Source organism: Armigeres subalbatus, chromosome 3 (assembly GCF_024139115.2).
Source record: "Armigeres subalbatus isolate Guangzhou_Male chromosome 3, GZ_Asu_2, whole genome shotgun sequence".
NCBI lineage: Eukaryota > Metazoa > Arthropoda > Insecta > Diptera > Culicidae > Armigeres > Armigeres subalbatus.
Window position 1 is genome coordinate 99211512 of NC_085141.1, and position 6188 is coordinate 99217699.

At 36.5% G+C, this 6188-nt stretch overlaps 1 non-coding gene across 1 annotated transcript; it reads right to left on the reverse strand.

The window, feature by feature from the left end:
• Nucleotides 1-4708: 4708 nt before the first annotated feature.
• Nucleotides 4709-4779, reverse strand: Trnag-gcc (transfer RNA glycine (anticodon GCC)). The gene has a single exon. It is a non-coding gene; the product is annotated as a tRNA-Gly (tRNA).
• Nucleotides 4780-6188: the final 1409 nt, after the last annotated feature.

Sequence of the window (6188 nt, forward strand, 5' to 3'; positions counted from 1 at the left end):
CTGAAAAGCATTGTAGTTCTTCTGTATGAGTTTTTGAATGTTTTTCTGAAGAAATATCCGATAAACAATTCGGAGAAATTTCCAAAAGAGTGACTTGCCAAAGAATTCTCGGAGAAATTAAAAAAAAATCTGCTAGAGCTTTCTAATGGAAACTCCGAACGAATTTCCAAGGAATTGTATGTTGAAATTTCCGAAGAATCTTTTAAGGGTATTTTGAAAATATCTTGACTCTTTTTGCCTTTCTCGTACAACTAAGTTGTACCGAAAGGCTATCATTTCACTCCAAAATCGAACTTTTGATAGAAGTCCCGGAGACCCATAGTGTTATATACCATTCGACTCAGCTCGATTAGCTGAACAAATGTCTGTCTGTCCGTGTGTGTGTGTGTATGTGTGTGCGTGTGTGTGTGCACAAAATGCCATAAAAAACATTAGCCAAATTTTCACATAGAAACTCTTAACCGATTTTCTTGCAACAAGTTGCATCCGACAGAGACTAAAACGCCGTTGATCACTATTGAATTTCATAATAATTGCAAATTGCAAAAAATAGATAATATTAAAATAGTGATGAGACATAGTCACATAGAACAATAATGTGTTATGAAAAATGCCTTGCATCTATGAATATTTTATCCGTGGCTTCCCATTAAGAGTTTCATCGTACTATAAAGATGCTCGTGTTGCACGCATTTAGGCGTAAGTATGCTCTTCGTTCAGTTTCATAGTACTATGAAATTGTCCGAAAGTCAAAATTCGAACATAGGAAATTCGAGAAACTTTTGGCAGCGCCATCTGTCGTCTACTAGTGTAAATTTTCTATCATAACATTAGACGGTGTAACTGTTTTGCCTTTCTTGTACATCATCGAGGTGTAAGCGTAAAGGCTACATTTATTACCTTTTGCGCGAGAAAGGCGCCATCACCGCTAGGTGGATTAATCTGGGTTTTTTTTGATAGAATACCTGAAACAGTGTTGGTAAAAACTCAAAATCTCAAAACTCATGAACGATTCAAATCAATCGTGAGTTGGAACAGCACCTAATTACACTGACCCCACAATCATGGGTCACACACTAATATGAGTCATTCCCATTTGACTAACATGCAAAATAGAGTGACTAATTATTGTTACAAAGTGACCCATATATGTGGGGTCAGTGTATCCCTTGAATAATCGTAGATTTCCTTTTGTTTTCCTTCATTAAAAACCGTGGATTGTCGTTCGTCGCATTAAATAATGGATTCTATTGCATGTGTAAGCAATAAATTTAAGCCCAAATAGATTTCAAACGCTTTTTGAACCGAAATGATGTTTTGGCAAATAAGTGAAACGATGCGTTTTAGCATGAAAAACTCAAGCGTGATGCATTCTTTCAAAATCGCAAACGAGTTTGCTCGCACAGGAGGGCTTGATGATTGAATTTCTTGAATTTCCGCAAAAAGCTCTGGAAGACTTTCTGATAATACCCAAAGCAGTTTCTGGAAAAACATTGAGAATTATTGCTTCAAAAATCTCTTCAGGAATATCCTCTGGCATTTCGTCTGCACTGTTTCCGGAAATTTATTAAATATTTTTTGCTATAATTCCTTCAAGAATTCACTCGTAGATTCCTGCACAAGCTCCTTTAGAAATTTCTCCAGAAATTCCTTCTGAAATTCCTGTAGCAAGCCCTTTAGAGTTTTCTACGGGAATTTATTCAAGAATTTTATCGGTAATTCCTTTATATTTTTTGAGATATTCATTTAGAAATTATTAGGAATTATTAGGAATCCTTAGGGAATTTTTTCAAACATTGCCAAATGCAGGGTTTAAAGATAAAAGAGAGACGAAAACTTCTATGAATCATAACAAGCCATGGAAACAAGTCATTCGCACTTTTAAACAAATTGAAAAAAAAAATGAATAGGCGGCACCCATCGAGGGGGTTTGATAAAATGCTTTATTCTCGATCATTTTATATTGAAGACCATATTTTTTTGCATAGCCGTGTAAAACAAGTTAAAATGCACCATCAGAATCGGTGCCCACGCAATTGAGGCTTTTTAAAAGAAGTTTATCATGTAGCATTAGCCCCCCGAATCAGTTCATTATCGAAAAAGCTTCCGAAACGTCTCACATGGACCACGGTATGTTACACTATCTATTGAGAGTGTATCAGTGAGAGATTTTTTTCATTTTCCTTTGGATTCAAAACCTGGCTAAATGAATTCATTCGCATATTTCTTTAGAAATTCATTCATGAGTTCCTTCGAAATTTCTTCCAGGAATTCCAGTAGGGTAGAATACGGCTTTGGCAGGGTGCGACATTTGTTGGCACCCTCAACAATATTTGCGCTTTCCAGCAAACAAACACTATTTATGACCATAAATTTGATTCAATCACACAATTTCAAGTCTAGGCTTTCATTTGAATAAGTTGTTTGTGTAAAAGTAGCAAGATTTGACGAATTAATCACCGAAACAAATTTGCACTCACGAAATCCTTGCCATTATTGCATTGCCCAAGAAAGCAGCAGACGAAAAGCAAACTGTTACTTACTTTTTTGGATCGCCTGTTTCTTCTCTTTATCGTGTATGATACGGCAAATTAGGTACGTAAACTACTTTTTACACTTTATTACCACTTGATTATCACCACAAATAGCAAATTTATCCAATATTTGCTCTATGTTTTACTAAATAAAATCGGGACTGTTCGTTTTCTTTGACAGCAGCGCACTTCGGAATAGAGCGAGAGAATGTGTTTGTGAGCATATCAAACATACGCTAAAAAAATACCACGCACAATTCCATGTGATTTGATTTTAGCAAAAGTACGAACAAAATATCCGGCGTTGGCATTTATTTTAAAAAAGTATTAGAATACAAATGCTTCTATTCAGATTTTAACTCAGACCATGAATTATATCAAAAGTGATAGCCACACCGTAGTATTTTAAGCCTTATGTGGCTGACAGAACCGTTTTCCTTTTGCAACTTTAATACTTTCCAAGCTCATCAAAAAAATCATAACCATTCCCGTTCCTACATAGCGCATTTCAACCATAAATAATTGCCTACTTTTAGGGTATTATCAATTATTCAACTGTGAAACGTAGTGCACGAATGAGGAGGCTCCAGCTCAATCTTATGTATATAGACTTTGTGATAGACTTTTGCTTACGCGTGAAGACTCTAAGGCATCACAAAAGACAAAAGATGTAAATCTTGGCAGCGGACGAAAAGTATGTAAGTTCCCTTCTCCAAAATGGCCAACATTATTCAAATAGGTTAAAATGGTAAAAGTTATGAAATTGTCAATATCTGGGTACACGGGTACCCTGTCGGCCATCCACGTCTGTTTTTTATTGGCCGCAGGGTAAAATTTGTTTTACAATGTGTTTAAATGTTTTTGCCTATCTTCCAAATGACATAAAATTGATGCCAAGGCTAAAATTCATGTTTTGTTTTAAGCCAGTTTTGATAATTAATAAAAATTTCTTCCAAAATTGAGTGAAGCGAGATGAGCGTGTATTGATTATTATGAATGAATTTTACTACTAGAGGATATAAACAACCAGCATCTGGCACCAATACATTGTTAGTTTTCTACTTCCATGGCTAGTTGCTGAAGGGAGCAAAATCATTGCTGATAAAAGAAATTGCTATGCCAATAGAAGAAACTTTGACCTGTTACTTTATATTAAATTTACTAAGTTTGTGATAAAAGATATTATATTAAGTGAACACCAATCATCAAAGGAAGAGCATACAATTGTATACCAGTTGAACTATACCTGTGTTTTAGTGTAATTATTCATTATTTTTATCATTCAATTTGGCGAATGTCTTAGACTGCCAAGAATAGGTATTTTCCCCTATTTCCGAAGGAATTCATGTAACAATTTTTTTAATAATTTCTAACGGATTTTTGAAGAAATTCCTAAAGATTTTTCCGAAAGAATTCATAATGCAATTCCCAATGGAAGTTCTGAAGCCATTCCTAAGAGAAGCTTCGAAATTCTAGAAAAATTCCTGACAATATTTGCCGGAATTTCGGGAGAACCATTTCATGGAATCCTTAGTTGCTTTTCCAATGTAACTATGAAGTCATGAATTGTAAATCAAAATTCGTAATGTTCTCACACAACAAAAAATGAGTTTTGACCATACAAGTTCGTACTTCGACGAAAGCTTATATATCTATCAGATAATACCCTCATCTGATATTGGATATTGGTATTAAAATCAATCCGTACGACTTGATAAAAGTAAAATTACAGTGCAGCCCACTGTATTTCAAAGGGAATTAAATGAACATTATAATAGACTATTCAGGCCACAAGCTTTATCATTTGAAAAAGTCTATCTTGATGTAAAACGCTACCAAGTTGTCAACATGTCTGAGCAAAATGCAAAATGATCTTATGAACGATAAACCGTCGTCAGGGGTGACAATGAAGTCATAAGGGGGTGAGAATAGGTTATTGTTTCAACTACATAGTGCTTGCGGATTAGATTTAATGTATCTAAGGGCAAGAATACTAAAAATATAAGACGTTTTTGAAGGATTTAGTTATCCGACCTCCACACTGTTGGTGAGGGCGCTTACCCATTCTCACCCCCGACGACGGTGCTAACTAAGCGTTTGTAAATATTCAAATTCTTTGTTGCAAAACAATAATTTTAAATCAAAAGTTTCGTAGGTGGCAAAATATTTACTGATGCATCGGCCGGGAATCGAACCCGGGCCGCCCGCGTGGCAGGCGAGCATTCTACCACTGAACCACCGATGCTTGCTGTAAAACCTTATGAAATTATATCAAATCAAGCATAATCAATGTGACTACAGACAGGATGAAAAAGATCTATTATTCGTCATAAATCATAAGGGTGTAACTGCATTGATCGAATTCTCTTCGTCGATGTTTTCTTCTTATTAAAGTTTCGAATTGCTGTAATTTTCCGAGGAGTTAATGGTGGTTTGGTATGATAAAGGATAATTGCAGGTTTTAGCTTTTCAAACAATTTAGTTATTAACGAAATGTAAAATCGATGAAGAGAAATTGATCAATACAGTTACGCCCTTATGATTCTAAGCGCGGCGGTTGAAGCAACTGTGTCACTCCTAAAAATTTGTTGTTTAATTTCACTTAATAATTGCCGAAACATTATCTCCCATAGCTGTGCAGGAATCGCTCACACCACATGCTAACCGACATCATTAAATCGTCCCCATTTCATTATAATAATCCACCCAAATTTCTCTCGTCCAAGCGTAGAGCACGCGATTTCCTTTGCAATTACATGATCAAAGCAAGTGTAACACTCGTACCAACATAGCGCCGGCAGAGACACATGTGGTATCCTTTCCCAGGTTGTCCCGAAAGTCGCTCGCGGCTGTTCCATAATTGTAGCGTGTGCAGATAGAAGAGATGACTGAGGCTTGGGAAGTCTGCTTTTTCGCCAGGAACACGTCTACTTATCAGCCATGTGCCACTCGGTGTTATTCGCAACTTTGTGCTGCTGGAGGGTGACGAAAAAAGAGAAATTCTAGGAGGATGTCGCACCCAATATTGTTCTGGGGAGAAGTGACGCGTGCATTCCACGCTCAAGTTGAGCGGAAAATTTAAGTTCCCAGCAGGAAGCAAAAAAATACATGACTAGCGTCTGAACATGTTATTACAACTTTTGTGATTACAAAACTTTCAAGTTTGGGTTTTGCTCTAATCGGCCAACAATGGTGATGATGACAATAACAGTGCACATGTCGTTTCCCAAATTTTCACCGAGTTGACGTTTTTCGGTTGCAAACCTCAGCTTCAAATAATGTTGGTAATTCCCCTTTTTTGCGCCACAGCTTCGTATGTGTTTTGTCTCAATTTCAAAGTTTTGATTACAAATTTCTTTTTACAGATCTGCAGAAAAGTCAATATTCAGAGGGAAAACCGACCATATGACGCGTCAGTTTATCGCCGGCTGGGAACGTGATCAGGAAAAATTGCGCATTTTTTGTGTCCTCTCGCAGCAAACGCCACTCTGACTAATAGTAATAAAGTTTTATTAGCACTAAAAGGAATGACGTTGTCTTTTTGCCACTGACGGGCTAAACTCACGCTTTGCGTGATGTGATTTTGCGTATTGACTTTGAATTGTGTACGAAGATAATATGCATGCAAAAACAACACCAGATCTAGCGCAGACT